We start from the raw sequence: 22924 nt of genomic DNA on the forward strand, positions 1-22924 counted from the left end.
AAATGAATCTTTGAGACTTCCAGTTCACATCAACAATAAGATAGAGAACTAAACACCTTTTCTAATCCTTACACCCTCTCAAAAATAGCAATTAGGCACAGGAGATAATAAAAATTTCAGCTGTTTCCACAATCCTGGACATCAAGAACCCAAAATATGTAAAAACTTAATAAAGTCATAGCAGAGAAGGCAACTTGCTAGCCCCTAGCATTTCCTAAGAGGTCATGAAACCACAACAGGCCAATCCTGAGTTACTTAAAAGAAAAATTAAGAATTATGGAAGTGAAATGTATGGCCTGCATAGCAGAAATAGGCAAAATAGAAAATCTTGAATTCACAGTAGCGAGTTTCACCAAAGAAACAAGAGAGAATAATTGATTTGTAATGCAAATACATAGAAAGGAAGGAAAAATAGACACAACAGGGACAGAAGCAAGAGAAAGGCCATGGGTTTGAGATTTCAAGTCAGCCTAGTTGGTACTCACCCCACCTGGGACTTAGAATCTTCTAATTATGGTCTCATATGCCACCAGAGTAGTAAAGAGCAATTTGACCAGTTAGTGCTTTTTGTATATTCTTCCATTTCTGACTCAGCAGCAACCCAAAAAAGCTTCTCTTCTTCACAGACTCAGCAGAGAGGAAACACTCCTAGGATACCCATACTTGTTTCAAAGTCTACATGGAAGATTGCATCAGGCAGAGCATGCTGTGTGGGCTCATAAGGACCAGGCTCTTACTGGCCAGTTCTCCATTATAGTTAAATTATGCTCACTTGAACTTCATAACAATCATGAATTAGATACTAACACCATGATTATCCCCATTTTACAGATAATGTAACTAAACCTGAGGGAGGTTAATTGACTTCTCCATTGTCACATAATAAATACCAGAGGCAGGATGCAAACTTGGGCTTTCTGACTCCTGAATACTGTTTTCTGACACTGGAAGGTCCCGTAGTTTCAAGTATCACATCTATCAAAAGACTTTCAGATCTACTTATCCAGACATAACTTCTATCCCAGTTTATTTCCTCACATCTCCAACTTCCTTTTAGATATCTCAAACTGGATGTCTCAAAACTGAAGTCACAGCTCATCCTACCTCCAATTCCTCCCCCTTCCCAATTTGCCTATTACTATAGGAGATACCACCATCCTCTAAGTCATCCAGGTTCACACCTTCAGTATGATCCTCAATTCCCCACCCTCATTCATGCCTCTTATACAATCAGTAATCGAATCCTACCTTTTCTACCTTTCCTAATATCTCTTATATAGGCCACAGACACCCCTTCTCACCTCATTACACAGCCAGTATCTTGTTGTAGGCCCTCATTACCTCATGCCTGAATTTTGAAATAGTTTGCTGGTTGGTGTCCTTGCCTAAACTCTCCCCACTCCAATCCATCCTACACTCTGTTGTCAACATGATCTTCCTAAAATACATCTGATCATATCAACATGCCCATGTTAAATAAATTGCAATAGATACAAATCACTCCTAGATTCAAATATAAAACACTCTATTTAGCTTCCAAATTCCTTCATAAACTTATCCCCTTCCTATATTTCTAATGTTCTTACATTTTACTTCCTTCTACTTACTCTATGATCCAGTGACTTTAACCTCCTTACATTTCTCAGCAATGTAGTATTCTACATCTCCATCTGAGCTTTTTTTTTCCCCAGGGCAATGAGGGTTAAGTGACTTGTCCAGGGTCATACAGCTAGTAGGTGTCAAATGTCTGAGGCTGGATTTGAACTCAGGTCTTTCTGAATCCAGGGCCAGTGCTTTATCCACTGTGCCACCTAGCTGGCCCCCATCTGAGCTTTTTCACTGACTGTGCCCCATGCTTGAAACATTCTCCCTTCTCATCTCTACTTTCTGGAATCTTTGGCTTCCTTTCAAGTCTCAGCTAAAGTCTACTTTCTGTCTTCTGCAGGAAGTCTTTCCCAGTCCTCCTTAACCTTAGTATCTCTCAAACCACACCCCCTGCAGTTTATCCTCTCTGTATCTTCTTTGCAAATAGTTGTTTACATGTTGTCTCCCTATTAGACTTGAGCTCCTTGAGAGCAGGGACTATCTTGGGTTTTCTTTTTATCCCCATAACTTAGCCCAGTGCCTGGAATATGTCAGGCATTTGATAAATTAACTGGCAGACTAACAGGGTGAGATAAAACAAAAAATGTGTGTATACACACACGCATAGACATACACATACACATATTATAGAGAGCTAAGAAATGCAGGCATGAAAATTTATATAGAAAGAAAAAGAAAGAAAGAGAGAACCACTTCAATAGACCCTGATGGTGCCACTGTCTTAAAACATAGCACAGTAGCATCTTCATGATGACCCTGAACCATCAAAGACAAACATGTTATGCGCTATTTAATAAGAATCTACATATATAAAAACTATTTTATAAAGGTTGCTATATAGTTTTTTGTTAGTGCTTAAAGGGGCAGGTTTTAGTGACTTAGAAAATTAATTTCTATGCAACATTTCATTCCCCGACAATACAAAATAAAGGAAGCATCTGTACCATTACTGATCTCTAATCCCTGATCCAGTCTATACTTATTCCTTCTCTCCCCCTTAACCATTCCTTCCATGATGGAAAGTATTGTTGCCTTACACTACAGATTTTTTTTTTTCTCACAATCTTATGCTGTTATGACTCTCCATTTCCCATACATCTACTTTTACTTACATCCAAGTTTCCTTTAGCAACTGACCAGAGTAAGTTGTATCTCATAATTTGTGACAATTCCATCATTTCCATGATCCAGATGGGCTTTGAATTTTTTGTACACTGTATCCCTTCACCATCACATGCCAAGAAAGCATTCCCTCCTCACCTCTGTTCTTTGAAATCTTTCTCAGGAGCCACTAGGTGGCACAGTGGATAAAGCACCAGCCCTGGATTCTGGAGGACCTGAGTTCAACTTTGGCCTCAGACACTTGACACCTACTAGCTGTGTGACCCTGAGCAAGTCACTTAACCCTCATTGCCCAGTCCCCCCCCCAAAAAAAAGAAATCTTTCTCTCCCTTCAAAGGCCAGCTCAGCCATTACCTACCTACTCCATGAAGCTTTCTTTAATTTCCCCAACTAAAAGTAACTTCTCCTTCCTCAGATTTTCTTGTGGTACTTTATCAGTTCCTCATCTGCAAATTGAGCTGGAAAAGGAAATGGCACACCACTCCAGTATTTTTGCCAAGAAAACTCCAAATAAGGTCATAGAAATTTGGACATGACTGAAAAATTACTCAATATTTTATCAAAATCTCTCTTTCGGCCCCATCATGCCCTGCTTTGAATCATCTAATCCAAGTGTCATAACCCCCTATTGGATTATAAATACCTTAAGAGTAGGGACAGCTTGCTTTTTATCTTTGTAGCTCTACACCTAGCACAAGTGCCTTGCATTAATGTGTCAAGATAATGGAATGTGATAGATGAGATTTAGCAGATACTCAGGGGCCCACCTGGAGATTAATTTAAATTGATTGAATTGGATAAGGCGACTGACTGATGACTGGATTACTGGCTGACTTCTAGTTAACTAGATTGTAAGCACATCTGGCTGGTACTTAACGGTACTTAAGAATTTGAATGACATTAGTCAACCAGTTTGAAGAACCTCCCATTTCTGGGAGGGGAACATGAAGCAGGAAGTGGATGCTGGGGACTTGCTTCTCTCTCTTTGGCTTTGAGACATCAGTGTGGTGACAGAAAACTTCACAGGGGAGTTTAGGAAAGTGAGGATTTCAGGCTATAAATAGAAATCTATTTTCAATCTTTCTCTTTCTTTTACTATCTTTCAATAAACCCTTAAAAAAAAACTAAACTCATTTATCAGTGATTTTAGTCAGTTTCCCCCCCAAAACTGGGGGGACAGATTAGAACCCACATTTAGAATTTTAAATTGCACATAGTAGAAACTAAATAAATATGCAATGAGTTGTTCAAGCTTTCACCTGGCTATATAGGTTTCTTTTACAAATTCATCAGCATCCACACAATTAGTCTTTCATTTGTGTTACTGTGGATGATAGGAAACAATCATTAAGAGTTCCATTCATGCTCCCAAATCCCAACCAACTAAGAAATTTATAAGGACATAGCCATGTTTGCACACAATATTAACCAGATCATCTGGTATGCACCACATCTAGAGCTTTTCACAGAGCATCTGTTACTGAGAAACTCATCATGATAGCTAAACTCAAGGCTAAGTAGTAGAGAATTATCTACTATTAATCTCTATCGGCTGTCCCCAGAAGATCTCCAGGCGGGCTGCTGCCATGGGATTAAAGTTAGGACCATTATGTGAGAGAAATAACTATTAATAATTAATGACTTAGGGAAGTTCAGAATTCCCCCTTTTTCTATTTTCAAGACTTCAGTTTCTGAAGATTGTTAACCTTCTCCTCTATCTGACTGCACCTGACCCAACAAGGAATCTCTAGTCTAAAGTGAATTCCATTCAATCAAGCTTGGATGGAGACAGACCCTTTGGGCTAAATTGCCCAAGACTAGGGATGGTCTGGGTATAGAGCTAATCTCTCTTGTCCAAGAGTAACATGATGTCACTTTCAGCAGCTGATTAATTGTTCTTGGAAGCTTTAGATATAGGGGCACTGATGCTGACATCTTCCTCTGAGGGTGCCCCTTGGTCTTCCTTGTTTACTGAAGAAACTTTCTATGGTCCTCACCTTTCTCTGTCAGCTCATCTTGCCTTTCTTTTACTAGACTTTTAGCTCCTTAAAGTGGGGCACTGTTTCCAGGCCACACTATCTCAAGCTTAAGAAGTCCCAGGTGGTATGATTTAAGGAGAATCAGGCTCTTTACTCGAGGCCTGTTCCCTGGTCCTTACATGACCTCAGACCAACTTGCTAATCAACCAGCTTTGTGTGTTGTGGTTGTTAGCTCTGATGAGCCTGTGCACCTCCCCCACCTGGGCCACTGTTACTTGAGCCTACCTCCTGGTAGGGATGTAAAATCCAAGTTCTGCCTTAGCACCAGCATAGACCCCTGTAGTCTCTCCCCTGTCCAGGGCTCAGCCCACTTACCAGCCTGTGAGCTTAGTTCCAGACAACACTGGCACTTCAGCTGATTCAGAGGTTCTGGGGGTCTGCTTCTCTGGTGAGGCCTCCGTGGGACTCAATCTGTGTCAGGGTGACTGTGGGGTTGGGCTCAACTCCTGTATCAGCACAGCAGCTCCCTCCTTCTGACCTTCCAAACCGTTCTTGGTTAGAAGATTATTTCAAGACATTCTTCTGTGAGTTTTGCTGCTCTGGGCATTTTCCTATGGCGTTATCAGCAGCTGATTAATTGTTAACCAATCAGGGCTAATTACCACCCTGGGAACTTCAAGATCATATAAGCTGTAAGCCATGATTGTCTTTGATCTGAGACAACTAAATGGCCAACTGTGCTTTTATCATTAAACATACTGACCTTATTAATAAAATGATTAAACTATGTAGAAACTATGTCTTTTAAACCTTGCCACAGGGGGCAGCTAGGTGGTGCAGTGGATAAAGCACCAGCCTGAATTCAGGGGCACCTGAGTTCAAATCCGACCTCAGACGCTTGACAGTTACTAGCTGTGTGACCCTGGACAAGTCACTTAACCCTCATTGCCCCCACAAAATAGATAAATAAATAAAATTTAAAAAAAATAAACCTTGCCACATATGACAACAATAGCTAACTTCTATAATCTCCTGATGAAGCAGGCTTCTGCCTGCTCAGGGCTTCCCTGTCTTCCATTGCTCTGTCTGAATCTTGGACACCAAAGAGGAAGAAGTGTGGTGCTTGAAAGATTAGGTGGGGTAAAGTGCTGTTTGGTTGAACTTTTTTTTTTTTTGAAGGGGCAGACATGATGCTTTTTAGTCTGGCTGGCTGGCTGGCTTTCAGTGCATTAGATTCATGTAGGAAATAGAGAGAAAGGTAGACTGTGCTTGGGAAGACCTTGGAAAGGCCTTGCCTTCCAGGTACTTGGCCACTTGATTCACCTGGACAGAAATGAGTGGGGTGGAAGCCTTTCCTGGAGTGTACCAGGAACTGAGACCTGAGTTCAAATGTGACCTCAGACAAGTTACTAGCTGTGTGACCCTGAGCAAGTCCCTTAACCTCCATCTGCCTAATTTTCCTCAACTGTAAAATGGGGATCAAGTATCACCAGCCTCCCAGGGTTGTTGTGAAGGCCAAAGAAGCTGTTATTTGTAAAGCATGTAGTACAGTGTGTAGCATATAGTGGGTGCTTAATAAATTTTTGTTTTCTGACTGACTGAAGACACAAAGTGTGACAAAGAAGGTAGAGAGCTAGAGACTGACCAACAGCAGAGGCTATGGCCGTGCAAGTCACCTCAGAGTTTAATGACTTTCTATTTTTACTTCTGGGTTCCTTTTAGTCAATTCCTTCAGCCTAAGTGGAGAATAAGTAAATTATTTGGGGCTAGGCAGAGAAAGGGAGAAAGACTCGTGACACAAAAGAAATCAGGGATACATTTTTTCAAGTCATTATTTTGAAGTCATTAAGTCTTACCCCCTAGATTTAACAGTAAATCTAGAGAAGCGGTTAGTGTAACACGGTCTGGGGAGCAAGAAGCTCGCCTATATGTTTTTCAATGAGCTAGTACAGCTCAAGATCCAGGTGTTAGATGATACCTTGCCCAGTAGCTTCTCCACCAACACCCCTAGTGGAAACACACTTGTATATATGTTCCATAACTGTCGCCCATACGCATGTTTTATCTCTAAATGACATTTATAAAGTCTGTGAGGTAGCTAGTATAAATATTATCCCCATTTTTCAGACAAAAAACTGTGGCACAGAGATTAAAAGAAGTGTTTTGGTTCATAGTAAGGACTTGCCTGAATCATGACTTCAATACTTCAGACTCTAGGGCCAGCAACATTCTTTCCACTACTTCATGCTATACCACAAACAAAGTTAGGCCGTTTGCTGGGATTTCCACCAGGTAAGAGACAAAGCCAATAGAATTCCACTATTTCACTAAAATTATCATTTAGTCCTCCCCCAGAGTCAAGGACTTTGTTGTTAATACCCAGCTACCACCTATTCCTTTCCCCCATCTTTTAGTCCCATCTTCCAGCCAGGTAATCTGAAAACTTCATGGAAAATCAGAGCAGCTCCTCTGAGAGAGAGGGGTGGGGGAAGGAGAAAGAAAGAAAGAAAGAAAGAGAAAGAAAGAAAGAAAGAAAGAAAGAAAGAAAGAAAGAAAGAAAGAAAGAAAGAAAGAAAGAAAGAAAGAAAGAAAGAAAGAAAGAAAGAAAGAAAGAAAGAAAGAAAGAAACCCTTAGAGATATCTAGTAAACAGTTTTTCCTCTACAGTGCCTCATATCCACCATCAGCACTCTTACCTCCTGTCCCCTTTCCCCCCTCCCCCCCAAAAAAAAATGTGAAATAAAATCTGACTTGAATGGAAAGGCAGAAAATCAAATTAATTTTGAATTTAGGAAAGATGGCACATCACATTTGATTTAAACCTGTTTTTGATTAGCACCACAGGGCAAAAAGTTCCCCTGTGATTCTCTCTCTCAGGAGACTGAAGAAAATTGATGAGAAGCTATGCAGGCATCTCTTGTCAATTCAACCACTGATCAGCAAATACTGAATCTGAGCTAGAAGGAACCTTTGCAGGTTACCTGCTCCAACACATTCATTATAAAGGTGAGAAAGCAGAGGCTTAGTGATAGGAAACAACTCAACTAACGTCACTTTGGAGGAAAGGAGCAGAGCTGGGATCATCCACTTTGTGGATTAATGAGATCCTCTTGCTTCCTCCCCTTCACTTTCTCGGGACCTGTCTTTCAGCCACTTTTACTTGTTCTGCATGTTCATCATTCCTATAAAGACTTGGCATGAGGTGGGACTGAAAACGAACAGCTTAACTGAACAGATGCTCGATGGCGGTGGCGGCAGCACCCGTGAGACAGATTGGGGGCTCTTTGGAGGGAGAGATTTGGAAGGAGAAGGGGGACTCTGAAGCTTTCAAAATTGCTGCTGTATTAGAAATTTCAAGGTCACAGCCCCTCACATATCAATTTTTAAAGATGGTTAAAAAATAATGCATTGAAAAGTCAATATGGAGCAATAGAAGGCATTGTAATAACTCAAGTGGGAGCCTTCATTTTTGAGAATTTATATGACATTATCTTTACAAACCAAAAAGAGGAAAACCAGTGTACAGGGTTACCATCATCCTGTCCCCTAGATAGCAACAACAACAATAACAATACTTACAACAACAATGTTTTTCATAGCACTTTAAGGTTTACAAAGTATATTACATATTCACTGATACTATGAAGGAAATTCTATAGAGACTATGATCCCCATTTTGTAAATAAGGCAGCTGCAGCCAAGAGATGTTAAATTACTTGAACAGGGTCACATGTAATACAGTGGAAAGAATATTGGCTCCAAAATCAAGAGGATTTAGCTTTAAATCTCATCTCTGTGATTTACAGTCTGTGTCAGTTTGGACAAGTCACTTGATTTCACTGGGTCTTACCCTTGTTGGCTTTTGTAAGTCTCTAAAACTCTAATCCTATGAAATAGTCACTGTCTTACTATGGGACTAGAATCTAGGTTTTCCAGGCTCTAAGCCCAGCTCTCTGCTCACTGTCCACCTGCTTATCTTCTTCCAGATGTAGTACTATAAATAGAGTGTGTTCTCTGACTGCACATCCAGATCCAAGTAATAAAAATAAGATCCGAAAGCCTTAAGGTCAGCAAAGTGCTTTATAGATATTATGTCATTGAATTCTCACAACAACCTTATTAGGTGATATTATTATGATTCTCATTTTACAGATGAGTAAACTAAGCCTGAGAGAGGTTAAATGATGTGTCCTGAGTTACACAGTGAGTAAACATCTGAGGCATGACTCAAAATTCCTGACTCCAAGTACAGCATTCTTCCCATTATACGACCTAGAAGGAGTTCAGCCATTTTTCAGTCATGTCCAACTCTTTGTGACCCCATTTGCTTGTTTTTTGGCAAAAATACTGGAGTATAAAAAAAAATTTTTTAATAAAAAATTTAAAAAAATACTGGAGTGGCTTGCCATATCCTTCTCCAAGTCATTTAACAGATAAGGAAACTGAAGCAAGCAGAGTAAAGTGACTTGCCCAGGTTCACACTGCTAGTAAGTGTCCAAGGCCAGATTTGAACTCAGGAAAATGAGTCTCCCTGAATCCAGACCTGGCACTCTATCTACTGCACCATCTATCTATCTACCCAATGTAGAAGTAAGATATTGACAATTGCCCTCATTACACCACTCTACCCTTTCTCAGTAGCCCTCCTTGGTGCAGGTTCCTACCTGGTATCCAGGCTGAAGTCTTGAAGATCTCATTTTCAGCTTATTGCTATTAATATACCCACTTTGGATCATAGCAGATACTTTATTTCTCCACTTGGTCTTTTACATCCTTCAAATATGCAGACAGACTTTATTCTATGCCTATTAAATCATTGTTTAGCTAAGCTATGCATATCTAGTTTTATCCTTTATCTTTCTTCATTAGTCAGGCTGTGCCACTCCTAAATCATTACAAATATTCTTCTTCATTTTCTCTCTACTTTGTCTTCATCTTTACAATTCTTGGGATTAAAAGTATCAACCTTAGCAGAGTGATCCAGAGGAACAATTTGACTTTCTAACATGACATTTCAGCATGTAAAAGAGCTGCTTTGCATTTATATAACACTTTTTAACCCAAAAGGATATATTAATGATACAAACCTCAGGTCCAATTTTCAGCCCTAAGCTTCCTCCTCAATGATCTATCTCCATTCCTTGGACATTCTTCATGAAGTGAGAAAATGGTGGAATAGAGAGGAAATATTTTGCTAGAATAATACAATGGGTCACACAATGGGAAATAGGTGTTCTAAGTCGTATTCATGACTTGAATGACTTTTAGCAATACTGGAAACAAAAAGAAGCTCAAGAAAGAGATAGGACCTTTGCTTGGGGTGAATAAATATGCCAAATGCTTAAATAAAGGAAGAACTCAACTCCTATTTTGTTCCTATTTTGTCTACGTAGGACACATTTCTTTATACAAAGCAATATAGGGGGGAAAAGTAATTAATAGGTAATTGAAACCCAAAGTAAGTGAGATGGCAAGAAACTCCCAAACTTTCCTTACTAAGTTTGTTAAATGAGGCCTAGAGGATCAATATCCTAAAATTCTGAAAGAATATGGGATTGGTGAGCCACTATAGATCTTCAGAAAACAATAGAAAATGGCAACATTATAGAATATTTCTGTAATAAAGCAGGGGTTTGCAGAAACTTAGGAAAATAATGTTTGCTAAGAGCCAACTTGTATCTAACAAAAACAGATCAGGTAAAACTAGACTTGTTTCTCTTTTGTGTAAGGTTATTAGACTGATAGAAATGGACTCATTACTTAACAGAAGGGAGGAATAACCAATGTATAGCATGAGAGCTCCACTGAGAGCCATATGACATCAAAGGGAGAAGGAAATAAGCATTTATATAGTGCCTATTGTGTACCAGTCACTGTGCTAAACAATTTTACCAATATTATCTCATTTAATAAAGGAATATAGAATATGTAATCTTTAATAAGAGTGAAAGCATTGCAAAAGATGTATGGGAGGACATGGCAAGAATTTCACAGGGTAAGAAGGAAGAGATAGATGGAATAAGAACTGCCTTCATTCAGGATTCACCTTTTTTTGTTTTTTGGTTGTTTTGGGGGGGGGGGTTGAGGGGCAATGAGGGTTAAGTGACTTGCCCTGGGTCACACAGCTAGTAAGTGTCAAGTGTCTGATGCCAGATTTGAACTCAGTTCCTTCTGAATCCAGGGCCATTGCTTTATCCACTACATGACCTAGCTGCCCCAAGATTAATAAGATTAAAAAGCCATTGAAATATTGACATGTTATATTAGGAAAGAACTATCACTAAATAAAATGTAAATTCTGCATAAGGTAGAGAGGCCCCATTACTAGAGGCTTATAAGCAAAGGCTGAATAGGAGGTGTTGAAAGATGCCATCAAGTGAATTTGAACCTAGGTCTTCTTAATCCAGACCCATGTACTTTCACTGAATAATATTGCATCTTAATGAATCAAGGATGAGAACCAAATTGAGGCAAAACCATCAGATCTGGAAACCAAGATATCTAGAGAACTACCTGGGAGAGTATAGTTTCAGTTGAGCAAAGAGGTCCAGAGACAGATTGCAAAGAGTTTGGAAGAGAGTAGGAAATGGGAAAATGCAAGCAACACAGGTAGACATTTTTCTGTAGGAGTCTGACTGTGAAAGGGGGATGAGATACAAGACGATAGATTGAGGAAATAGTAGGATCAAATGAAGGTTTGGGATTTTGTTTTTAAATGATGAACAAAACCTGGGCATGTTTGTGAGGAGTATGGAAGAAGCTCGTGGATAAGGAGAAATTGATAATGAGAGAGAAAGAGAACATCAAAGGGATCATCAAGCTCATAGAGGAGTTGGGAGAGGATGGGACCAAAGACATTTGGAGAGAGAGTGGTACATGGGAGAAGAAAGGCCACCATTTCCTCTAGGAATAGAGCAAAGGAAGAGTGAGGGATGATGTCTAGGTAATTTGAAGGGTCAGAATAGGAAGCTCATAACAGATGGCATCACTTTTTTTGTAGAAGGGATAATCAGATGCAGACTAGAACAGATGACTCCTGAGATCCCTTCCAACTCTGGGATCCTTTGTTTCTATAACTTGTGTTACCTGATTTTTCTATTTGGCAAATTGAGGGTTTTGCCTATTTATTATGCATGTTTCATAAATTTAATTCAATTCAACTAATACTTATTAAGTATCTCTTATGTGCAAGGCAAAGATGCAGACAAGAATGAAACAGTCCCTGTGCTCAGAATGTGCACAAATAAGCATAGTATAGAAGAGAAAGTGGAAGGGGGAAAGGGAAATTCAAACAAAAGAGCTCTAGGAATACATGAAGGGAGAGAACATTCTAATAATCTGGGACAGAGACAAAATCAAGGCTGGCTTTATAAAGGGAGTACAATCACAGTATCATCATTCATTTCTTAACACAAAAGTGCTTTGAATGTGTGAAGCATTCAAAACTACAATGTAAGAGGATTCTAGTGTTGTCTCAAAAGGATGAATTTAGTTATTCATCCTTACCTTCCCAACCTTCAAATTACCTTCAGTCAGTTATCTGAAGGCAGTGACATACCTTTTGATAACTTGAAACTACTTTTTCATGATTTTCCTTAGCATTCTCTCCCACATATCAGTGAGAGTTTATTTTAGAATATGGAAAATTCAGCAACAGAAAATGTCCCAGATTTGACTTCTAGATTTATCTATTTTCCACTTTGGATTTCTTTAAAAGTATCTTGATGTCCAGAAAAGAAAAAAGAAAAGAAGCCTTTAGGCTGATTCACTTGTGTTCACTTAATGCCTACTGTATTGTAAAACATTGTCCTAGGTACCAGGAACTTTCACAAATGTTCTATTGTCTTCTATAACTATCAGTGATTTATGTGTGTAAGTAGACGTTGCTTCCTAGGGAGGTAGGGAAGTATAATGGGAAGATCATCAGATCAGGGGTCAAGAGATCTGGTTTACTTTAGCATCTTTGTAGTAGTAGGTAAGTCACAAATTTTCCAGGCTTCAGTTTTCTCAACTGTAACAAACAAATAAATGATACATACACAACCACACAGTGGTTGTGAGGATCAGTTGAATGTAAAGAACTATTTAAATGTTTGTGATTATTTTTCCTGACCTGTTGTATAGTAATGTAAGGCTCTAAAGTAAAAAGGAATGCAATTAGGTGGCACTGGGCCTCAAGTCAGGAAGACCTAAGTTCAAATATGGCATTAGACATTTGCTAGCTGTGTGATCTTGAGCAGGCCCCTTAATCACTGTTTAACTCAGTTTTCTCAACTGTAAAATCAAATAGTTATTGCACCTACCTCCAAGAATTGTTGAGGGAGATTCGATTATTGAGTTTTGGGATTCCAATTTCAATGTTCTTTATGTTTTTCCTGAGCTAGCTCTAGTGAAAAGAATGTTAGAACTGGAAAAAGATCAGCATCTAAATCTTAAGTCTAAGAGTTACTGTGTCACCCCCAAATAGCTGCAACTCACTTAACCACACTAAACCTCTATTTTGTCATATTTGAAAGAGGAATAAAAACACTTGGAGTATACCCTCACTAGTTTCTTGGGAAAGCCCTTTGCTAACTTTAAAGTAAATAAATGAGTTATTATGACTTCTTGCTGAACACTTTCCAACCATGCAAAGTGACTGTTTCCATAATAGGACTCATTTTCTGCTCGTGACTCCATATTCAGAGGCTGACTTTTCCAGTTGTTTGCAGGTAACTCAAATGATCTTAGTGGCAAGCAACACTTTTATTTAGAGAACTGACTCACCACCCCTCCTACCTTACAGCCACCCCCAAGGGAGATAAAACTATGGTGTTTCATTTCATATGAAAGGTTAGAACGGGAAGATGTCTTCTCATCATTAATTAGTTAATTACTCTTGACATTTGATCATACCTTAGCCTTCTTTATCCAATAAGAATTAATTTTTTTAGTTAACAAAAATAAATTGAATAATACTTTTTGAATTCTTGGTAGCTAAATGGTTTGCTTCTATGCAATTTAATCAGCAGATCTGTGCTATTTACTCTGCCTAATCCACACACACACACACACACACACACACACACACTTGCTTTTTTTCTTTTTTAATTTCCTGATGAACCCTTAAACTGGATCAGTTCTCATTGGACATACTGTTCTACCTTTCTAGTACTAGGGTGAATGTTTCCCACTTCCTAAAAAATATAGTACAATGTGGAATAATATCAAGGAGTGTGTTGATTAGGGCACTAAGGTTGATTTGTTCTTTATTAAAAACTATGTAATCTTGACAAGCTCTTTTTCAGTGAAGCCAAGATGGCAGAGGAAAGGCAGTGAGCTCTCGAACTCATGATATGATTGCTCTAAAAATCATCCAAATAATGCCATAGGACAATGCCTGGAGCAGCAAAACTCACAGGAGAATGTGCTAAAATCATCTTCTAACCAAGAACGTTTTGGAAGGTCAGAAGGAGGGAGCTGCTGTGCTGAGACAGGAGTAGAGCACAACTCCATAGTCACCCTGACACAGATCCAGTCCCAGGAAGGCCTCACCAGAGAAGGAAACCCCAGAGCCTCTGAGTCAGCTGAAGCACCAGTGTTGTCTGGAACTAAGCTCCCAGTCTGGTGAGAGGGCTGAGCCCTTGGCAGGGGGGAGACTACAGGGGTCTATGCTGGTGCTGAGGCAGAACTTGGGTTTTTCACCCCTGCTGAGAACCAGCAGGTAGGCTTGAGTAGCAGTGGCCCAAGTCAGGGAAGGGCACAGGCTCCTAGGAGCTGACAACCACAACACACAAAGCTGGTTGATTAGCAAGTTGTTCTGGGGTCATCTATGGACCAGGGAACAGCCCAGGTCAGTGAAGAACTTGATCCTGCTTAAATCATACCACCTGGGACTTCTGAAGCTTGGGATACTGTAGCCTGGAAACAGTGCCCCATTTTAAGGAGCTAAAAGTCAAGTAAAAGAAAGGCAAGATGAGCAGACAGAGAAAGATGAGGACTATAGAAAGTTTCTTCAGTGAAAGGAAGATCGAGGTGCACCCTCAGAGGAAGATGTCAATGTCAGGGCCCCTAAAAACTATGTGATCTTAATTTATTTAAACTAGACAGCTAGTAGATGGAGGGATTTACTTGGAGTGGGGAATACCTGAGTTTGATTCCTACCATAGGCACTTACTTTGTGACCCCGTGCAAGTTATTTAAACTTAAACCTTAATTTTCACATCTGTAAAATGGAAATAAAAATAGCCCCTTATTCCCAGAGTTGTCATGAAGATCAAAGGAGATATCATACATAAAGGGCTTCATAACCTTAATGTTTTATATAAATGCTAATCATTATAATATAAACTCCAGAGACACACAGCCTTCCTTTCAAGTGAACAAAGAGTTGCTGATTTTCTTAAGCTTTTGCTTCCATAAAGTCCTACTCTAATGCTTTATCATGACCTGGCAGTGATCCTGGTTTCTCAAAGACTATGACAACAGAGTTCAGTATCTGGAAGTTTCTACATTATTAGAAAGATTTCAAGTATCATACTGGTAACAGACCTCATCTGTTTTACAAGGACTAGCCTAGCTGAGTTTGGAAAGGTTCATCACCATTAGATTGGGCACTTGGATAGGAACTCTTTGTCTAAGGCAGTCCATGAAACAGAAAGGAATGTAAAATTGTCCTCTAACCCAAGGGGATCCTTCCTCTCATCACTGATGATGCCAGAGTGGTAGAAATGGAGGCTACAGACATTTAGAATCACATCATTGTTAATCTAGTTAGAAACATGAATTTAATTGTTGGTAAGATATAAAACAATGTATTGAATGAGGGAATAGAAATGACAATAAAGAAAGGTAGAAAGAATAACTAAACTGGGTGAATGAGAAAGAGAGACAGAGGGAGGGAGGGAGGGAGGGAGGGAGGGAGAGAGAGAGAGAGAGAGAGAGAGAGAGAGAGAGAGAGAGAGAGAGAGAGAGAGAGAGAGAGAGAGAGAAGATAAAGATATTGCAGTTTCAAAGGTTTTGAAAGATTGGTTCTCAAAATATCTAGAAAAGTGGAGGACACCAAATAATTAGGGAACTTTACTTTACCATTGATATTTCTTAAAACTGACCAAAAATACCAATATCTGAAGGCTTGAGAAGGGAAGAAGAAGACTAATAAATTATACTCTACAGTAACCCATGTCTTTGTCACATAATGGCCTAGAAGGAATAAAGAAAACAAGATCCCACCATGCTTTTTGTTTGATGAATGGGAAAAAGTATTTGATTTGATAGAACAAAACACTCCTTTAAAAGTTTTTTCTACCAGCATGTCTACTATGTGCCTTTCAAAAAGTCATACAAGATTCCTTTAAAGCCATATTAATATAAAGCAAGGCATTAAAAGGGAGTCATGCCAATGTTTCCCACTCTTGTGGATGATATACAATGCAGAATCCAAGAGAAGAGAGATTCCCAATAAATGCTGAAATCCTCCCCTTTATAATTGGCCTTGATTTGACCCCAATAAGCACCAAGACATTTTTTAATTTTATATTTAGAATTTTATTTTCCAAATTACATGTAAAATACAAATTTTGACATCAATTTTTTTAAAACTTTCTGTTCTAAATATTCTTCCTCCCTCCCTCCCCGCTCCAAGAATTCAAGCAATTCAATATAGGCAATATATAAGCAGTCATGCAAAACATTTCCACATTAGCCAAGTGGTGAAAGAAAATAGACAAAAACAAAATTTCAGATAAAGGAACTAACAAAATATATGCTTCATATTGATTTTTCCCAGTTCATTATTTTTCTTATGATTCATCTCCATAATGATTCCATAACATTTATATAGTACCTTATACTTGACAAAGAATTTTCTTCACAGTACCCTAGCAAAGCAAGTACCATACGTTTTGCCAACATCATCATCAACCAATTATCATCCACCAATCCTCATTATCATCCTCAGTCAATCCTCATCGTTGTCAATCAATCCTCCTCATTGTCAATCAATCCTCCTCATCATCAATCAATCCTCTTCTTCCTCCAATCATCATCAATATATCAATCAATCAGTAGTGATTAAAAAGGTATGGGGTGCGGGGCAGCTAGGTGGTGCAGTGGATAGAGCACCGGCCCTGGAGTCAGGAGTACCTGAGTTCAAATCTGACCTCAGACACTTAACACTTACTAGCTGTGTGACCCTGGGCAAGTCACTTAACCCCAATTGCCTCACTAAAAAAAAAAATGTATGGAGTGCCCTATCTCTGTCCAAGTTGTAGAGAAACTTAGCTGATATTTCTAATATATTGCTACTTAGAAATTAGAGGCTATAGCACCAGTTTCAGGCATTAAGCATTTATTAAATAATATTAAATATTAGTAAAGAGATAGCACATGGCTCAGAAAGGAGCAAGAGCTCAGTATGGCCACCTCCTCTGAGTTCCAGGGGGAAGAGAAAAAGTGAGAATGGAAGCTTCCTGCAGGTCTAGAGGAGAGGTAGCCCTTCCACACTGCTCAAAGCTAATTGGCTAGCATCATTCAAATCTATTGATTTACTGGACTTGAGGGTGGTCTGGCGCAGTACTTGCTGAGGTCAAAGTACAGAGGACAGACTCTCTGTGGGGAAAGGCTTTCAGTTAGGTGTGGTTTTGAGTAAGGCAACTTCTAGTAGGTAGTCAGCAAGGTCAATCTACATTTCCCTTGAAACTCTCCTGACTCTCAGCTGGCCCCAAGAAAGGTCAGGCAAGGCTCTCTGGGTTAGGTCCTTGAGCAGGGGCCTCTGAGAAACCTAAAACCCCATTATATTCTCACAAATCCGTTATCATCATCTTATATTACTCTTGCCTCTACTTCAAAATTTTTTCACAATTACTATTGTTAACTGTTTCCTTCCATCCTGTTTCCTTCCCATGATACTTACTCTATTTTCTATCTTCTTTTACCCTATCCCTCCTTAAAAGTGTTTTGCTTCTGCCTGCCCCCTCCCTCCTTACCCCCTTCCCCTCCTACTTTGCTGCAGGGAGTACTCTACCCAATTGAGTGTGTATGTTATTCCTTCCTTGAGCCAACTCTGATGAGATTAAGGTCTTTGAGCCAGTTCTGACGAGTGTAAGACTCATTCGCTGCCCTGCTCCTCCCCCATTTCTCCCCCCACCCCATAAGCCCTTTCCTGCTTCTTTCATGTGAGATTTCACCCCATTATACCTCTCCCCTTCCCTCTCCCCCAGTGCAATCCTCTCTCCCCTCAAATTTTACCCTAAATATGTCAGCTAGGTGACACAGTGGACAAAGCACACACCCTGTACCCAGGAGGACCCAAGCCCAAATCTGGCCTCAGATGCAAGACACTCACGAACCCTGTGACCCCAGGCATGCCACTCAATCCCAACCACCCCACAAAAAAATAAAATGATAAACAAAAAATAAATGTTTTACAGATATCATCCCTTCATAATCAATTCCCACCTGTGCCCTATGTCTAAATTTATTCCTATTGTCTGCCCTAATACTGAGAAAGCTATTATGTTAGAAGTATCATTAACTATTCATTAGAAGTATCATCTTCTCATGTAGGAAAGTAAATAGCTGCTTTTTTTAGGGCAATGAGGGTTAAGTAACTTGCCCAGGGTCACATAGCTAGTAAGTGTCAAGTATCTGAGACTGGATTTGAACTCAGTTTCTCCTGAATCCAGAACTGGTACTTTATCCACTGCTCCATCCAGCTGCCCCCAACAATTTAACCTTTTAACACCCCTCATAATTTCTTTTTCCTGTTTACCCTTTTATGCTTATCTAGGATCTTGCATTTGAACGTCAAATTTTCTATTCAGTTCAGGCCTTTTCATCATGAATACCTGAAAGTTCTCTTTTTCACTGAAGTCCCATTTTTCCCCTGGAAGATTATACTCAGTTTTGCTGGGAAGGTGATTTTTGGTTGTAATCCCAGTTTCTTTGCCCTTCATTCACCTGGTCTATGCTCTGGTCTGTAAATAAACCTAGGCCAACTTGCTTAACAAGGCAACAAAATTTTTTTGCTCTGGTTGTTAGCTCTGATGAGCCTGTTCCTCTTCCCTACCTGGACTGCTGCCACTCAAGATTTCTCCCTGGTTCCCCACTAGAATAGAACAACTGAATTCTACCTCAGCTCCCACAGAAACTCCTGTATCTTCTCCCCTGGCCAACTGCTAAGCCCTCTTACCAAACCATGAGCTTAGTTCCAGATGATACCAGTGATGCAGCTGATTTAGAGGCTTTGGAGTAAATTTCTCTGGTGCAGCCTGCCTGGGGCTGGATCTGTGTCGGCACAACCCCGGGGTTAGGTTGCACTCCCACCCTGGCAAAGCAGCTCCTCATGCCAAACTTGTAAGCCTTCTTTGGCTGGAAAATTATCTCAGCCCATCTTTTTTGTGGGTCCTACTGCTCCAGGAATTGTCTTATGGTTGTATGTGGAGTTTTTTAGAGTAAATGTATTATGAGCTCTGAGCACTTACTGCCTTTCCTCCACCATCTTGGCTCCACCCCCCAATAAATGCTGATATTCTCTCTCCACACCAAGACATTGAAGAGTCCCCTAAATCAGATTCATAATCACTCCCAAAGGCTTTTATTTAATCATCCACACAGGAAAATCAAACCAGATAAAGAATACCTATCATACAGACCATGATATAAATTTTGATTTATAAGCTATAGAGTTGGTCTCTCAGTAAATATATCTGAAACAGACACTGAAAATGGACAATTAATTGATCCCACAACTAAACATAAGGAGTTTAGTGAGCTAAATTTTCTTTGTGAAGTTGCATAACTCTTTTAATGATCCCAAACTTCTTCATAAAATTAAGAGGTATGATTTTAATGTCAATATTCTTCTAGAGATGTTGTATGGTTGCAATTCATGTGCTCCCATAGACTAAATTTGAGGTAATTCAGAGTGCAATAGAATATTGCATGTTGAGCATGAATAGTGTGATGTTTAAAATCTAATGTTGCTCCTTACTTGCCCCACCCCCAGTTTTGGGGGGGGAAACCAGATAAGATTTACTGATAAATTCAACAAGAGTTTAGGCTTTTAAGGATTTACTAAAGTGTATTAGAAGTTAGTGAAGAGGGGGCAGCTAGGGTGGCACAATGAATAGAGCACCGGCCTGGAGTCAGGAGTAACCTGAGTTCAAATCTGGCCTCAGTCACTTAACACTTACTAGCTGTGTGACAGTGGGCAAGCCACTTAACCCCACTTACCTCACTTAAAAAAAAAAGTTACTAAAGAGAGAGAAGGTGAGAAAGCCCCCTTTATTTAGCTATCCATGCTTCTATAGAGAACATGTGGAATAGGTCTTTCTACTCTATTCTGCCCCTGCCACCACACACAGGTTCCGAATGAAAAGAGAGCAGTCCAGGGACTCAGCCTCACCATCCTACTTCCTATCTCCCTCCCCAAAAGGGGAGGTCCTTCAAGCTCATTGGTTGAGGGTGGTCTCCTGTTGATGTCGTAGTCCACAACCCCTAAGAAGATCACCCCACTCAGGGCCAGCCAGGTGTGGTCTCAATCTTATCTTAAGTAGGTTCTCAGTCAGTCTTTCAGTCTCATCCAATTCAATCAATTCCAAATCAATCTTCAGGTGGGAGCCCCTGGGCATCTGCCAAATCCCATTATTTTATCACAGTAGGTTGTAACACATTACTAATACACAAGAGAAATACATAAGAGAAGTGATATAAATGGCATCATCATGGAGATGAATCATAAGAAAAATAATGAACTGGGAAAAATCAAAAGCAAGGGATAGCTGATCGATAGATAGCTCATATGGGGCAGCTAGGTGGCACAGTGGATAAAGCACTGGCCCTGGATTCAGGAGTATCTGAGTTCAAATCTGACCTCAGACACTTGACACTTACTAGCTGTGTGACCCTGGGCAAGTCACTTAACCCCCATTGCCCCGCAATCAAAACAAAACAAAAAAACCAATGATAGATAGCTCATATGTCCCATTGATAACCATACAATGTTGAGTACTCTAAAGAGGGGCCTCCAGCATTTTGGGTGAACCCTCTATGTAGAATTTCTGAGAGGAAAGTAGTGGGAATTGTAGGATGAGAAGGATAGGATAATTATAGGAATTATTGAATGAGAAGACTTTGATGGGTTGCACTCTGAACCATTGGAGCAAGTATTTAGATCAAGGGGATCACAGAACCATCAAGTAGCAATGTTTCTTATACCTAGATAAAGAGATAAGGATAGCCATTGATTCATTCAACAAATATTTACTGATTATCTACTACATATGTAGGTCTTGGGGACACAAAGACTATTAGATATAAAAGACCCTGCATCCATAAAGCTAGTTATGGAGATAAGATATGCATAGATGGAAATTCAAACAAAAAGGCCACATAGATGCTGTTAAGGGGGTAGATGATAAGTACAAAAGAGCAAAATATGCTTTACAAGTTCAAAAGGACAGAAAATCCCTTTGGGTGGGATACTATCAAAAAAGATTTAATAGATGGGGTGGAAACTGGAATGGGCTTTAATGAAGGAGTAAGAGTTGTACAGGAAAGGTGGGAAACAGTGTGAACAAAGGACCTAATGAATGAATATGGAGTGACTTAAACATAAGTAAAGCAGCCTGACTGGAGCAGAAGTTTGTGAAGAGGAGTTGTGAGAAATAAAGCTTAAAAAGTGCATTTGGACCAGATAGAAACCATCTTGAATGTTAAGCTGAGAAATTTGGCCTGAATCCTATGGAACTGAGGGAAATCATTGAAGGTTTTGAGACAAGGGAATGTCACAATAAAAGCAGAATTTTAGGAAATTTAACTTGGCAGTAATATATAGGATAGATAATAGAGAGAAGAGATTCATGGCCAGGAGACCAACTAATAATCTATTACAAAAAAAAATCAGATGGTGGAATTGATGGCCTATATTCCAATAGGAGGACAGTAAGAACAGAAATAATAGGAAGGTTCCAAGAAACATTATGATTGAATAACCTTCCATTTAATGAGATGGTCGTGCCTTTTTCTCCTAACATTGAATCATTCTGAAAACATACTTTTTAATCTGCTGGATCAGAAACTAAAATATTCATTATTATCAACTGTCCATCATGAAACTTCCAGAAATCTCCCACATAGCCAAGAGCTCCAGAGTTAGAATCAAATATTAAAATTCTTCTGTTATTATCTCTGAGTCTTGAACCAAATAATTTTGCGACCTAAGATGATTATTTGTGCATCTATTTTTGGAGTTTCATCATCTATACAGTGAAGAAAAAAGCAATTTTTGCCAGAAACATCAAAGTACCTGTTGGCAATGATACTTCATATGCGAACTATCATATACTTTAAGTACTTATATAATTAATTCATATCCATTCGACCAGTATTTATCCAGCACATTTCAAGTACCAAGCAGTGTACTTGTTACTATGGGGGGATACTTAGGTAGTAAAAAAAAAAATCTGTTTTTGAAAGACTAACCACTCTTGTGACAGGTTGTCTCTGTTTTAAATCATTCTCACTTCTTCTTAGTCCTCTCCACCACCCTGTCCCACATAATTGGGAAATCTTCTTTGCTGGAAACTTTCAAGTTCCCAGCTAATGGATGGCCATTTAACTCTGTTTGTACTGTTTTAATTCTTGCAAATGAAGTTGGCTAACTTGAAATGTCCATGGGGAAGGAAGGAGAAGAAGGCATGGTAAGGATAAAATCAGATCATAGTCACAGGAAAAACATGATAAAAACAGTATAAAAATAGATCTCTGGAAAGCAGGCAAATTCCCTCTTTCAACAATTGGGGGAATACAGGTCTGTATCAAATGATCATCTCACAAGGGCAAGTTGTCATGAGAGGTGAGAAGTCAATCATATTTGTTCATTAATTGAACAAGGAGTTTATGTTATAATACTCCCCAAAATGGGTGCTAAAAAAATCCTGCCTCTTCCTGCATACAGTATACGTTTTCCTTTTCTACACTCCCAAGTACCTTCATTGTATGTGACAATCCAGATATTGTTCTTGGTGCTTAGTTGTTTTCAGTCATGCCCAACTCTTCATGACCCCTTTTGGGGTTTCTTGGCAAAGATGCTGGAGTAATTTGTCATTCTCTTTTCTGGCTCATTTTAGAGATGAGGAAACTGAGGCAAACAGGGTTAAGTGACTTGCCCAGGGTCACATAGCTAGTAAGTGTCTGATTTTACTCAAGTCTTCCTGTCTCTAGATCTGGCGCTCTATC

This window comes from Dromiciops gliroides, chromosome 3 (assembly GCF_019393635.1).
Source record: "Dromiciops gliroides isolate mDroGli1 chromosome 3, mDroGli1.pri, whole genome shotgun sequence".
NCBI classification, from domain to species: Eukaryota; Metazoa; Chordata; class Mammalia; order Microbiotheria; family Microbiotheriidae; genus Dromiciops; species Dromiciops gliroides.